Genomic DNA, 1675 nt, shown 5'->3' with positions numbered 1-1675 from the left:
TTGGCCAATTGAAGTGTCATCCGAGTGGGTTTAGGCTCTCCCAAGTCAATGCCTTCTCTTCACCCAAATTGCCAATGTTACATGGGATGATGAATCTTCGAGGTTTTCCTTCTTGTTCGATATATCCTTTTGTAACACCATCGAGCATGAAGCATCTAATATCACAGATGCACTCTCCTCTAACTTTCTCTTTTTGGTTAAAAGGTCTTTAAGAAACTTTTCATAGCGAGGCATTTGAGACAACGCCTCCACAAATGGGATGTTGATATGCAATTGCTTGAATAGACCAAATAACTTCTTGTATTACTCATCATTTTGGTCATTCTTCAATCTCGAAGGATAAGGGATTCTTGGCTTGTAAGGTGGGGGAGCTACCTCCTTTTCTTTGGCTCTCTCCTCAACCTCCACGACCTCGGGTGACTCAACATTTGTCTTCTTACTAGGGAGTCTACTCTCAACTTCACGACCACTTCTCAAAGTGATCTCTTTCACATGTTCTCTTAGATTGGTCTCCGTGTTGCTAGGCAAGCTCCCTTGAGGTCTTTCCGCGAGTGACTTCGCAATTTGTCCCACATGGTTCTCCAAATTGTGCAATGATGCGGTGTGGTTGCGAAGTGTGGCTTCAACTAATTGAAATCTTGTATCCGATGATTGAATGAACTTGGTCAAAGCCTTCTCTAAATCGGTCATCCGGCTCTCCAACCTTGAAACTTGATTCTCCATGTTCGGGGCTTATTGTTGTTGTTGGAAACCCGATAGTGCCATGGCCTCCTGTTGTCCTTGATTACTCCAAGAGAGGTTTGGATGGCTCCTCCACCTCGGATTGTAGGTGTTGCTATACGGATTTCCTTGACTCTCATTGTATTACCTACAAAATCAACCTGTTCCACGGAAGTGGTACCACCAATAGAAATCAGGCAATCAAATGGAGCATGCCCTCTCCCGCACACAGTGCAACTCATCACTGTCACCCCTTTAGGAGAAGTTAGAGTGGCTAACTTCTTGCTCAATGATTCAACTTGGGCTGCTAGTGATGTGATTGCGTCAATCTCATGAAGTTCGGCTACCTTCTTTTTGTCTCGTGTGTTCCACTGATAACTGTTCATGGCTATTTCTTCAATAAGATGTTGAGCTTCTTCTGCGGTCTTGCTTCCTAAGGTACATCCTGCTGCAGCATCAAGTAATTGCTTTATGCTTGGGTTCAAACCAATGTAGAATGTTTGTATGATCATCCACTCGGGGAACCCATGCTGAAGACATTTCTACAGGAGATCCTTGAACCTGTCCCATGTCTCCAAAAGAAACTCCAATTCCATTTGCACAAAAGAAGATATCTCATTCCTAAGCTTCATAGATTTTCTGGGAGGGAAATATCGGGCAAGAAAAGTTTCTACCATCTCCTCCCATGTAATGATCGATGCTTTAGGTAATGAATATAGCCATTACTTTGCTCTCACTTTCAATGAAAATGGGATGGTCCTTAACTTGATAGCATCATTCGTGGCACTATTAACCTTGAGCATGTCACACACTTCCAAGAAGTTCTCAATGTGATTGTTTGGATCCTCATCGGGCAAACTATTAAACTGTGTCGACTGCTGTTACATCAGGATGAAGCCTGGCTTGAGCTCAAAACTCTGATCTGTGATCGGTGGCCACACAATACTAGATTACG

The 1675-nt window shown here is 43.3% G+C and overlaps 1 non-coding gene across 1 annotated transcript; it reads left to right on the top strand.

The window, feature by feature from the left end:
- The first annotated feature begins 1242 nt into the window (after positions 1-1242).
- Positions 1243-1349, top strand: LOC120281544. The gene has a single exon (XR_005542682.1). It is a non-coding gene; the product is annotated as a small nucleolar RNA R71 (small nucleolar RNA).
- Positions 1350-1675: the final 326 nt, after the last annotated feature.

The sequence above is a fragment of the Dioscorea cayenensis genome, chromosome 17 (assembly GCF_009730915.1).
Source record: "Dioscorea cayenensis subsp. rotundata cultivar TDr96_F1 chromosome 17, TDr96_F1_v2_PseudoChromosome.rev07_lg8_w22 25.fasta, whole genome shotgun sequence".
NCBI classification, from domain to species: Eukaryota; Viridiplantae; Streptophyta; class Magnoliopsida; order Dioscoreales; family Dioscoreaceae; genus Dioscorea; species Dioscorea cayenensis.
The sequence above is the reverse complement of the archived record's forward strand: the minus strand, read 5'-3'. Positions and strand labels throughout refer to the sequence as shown.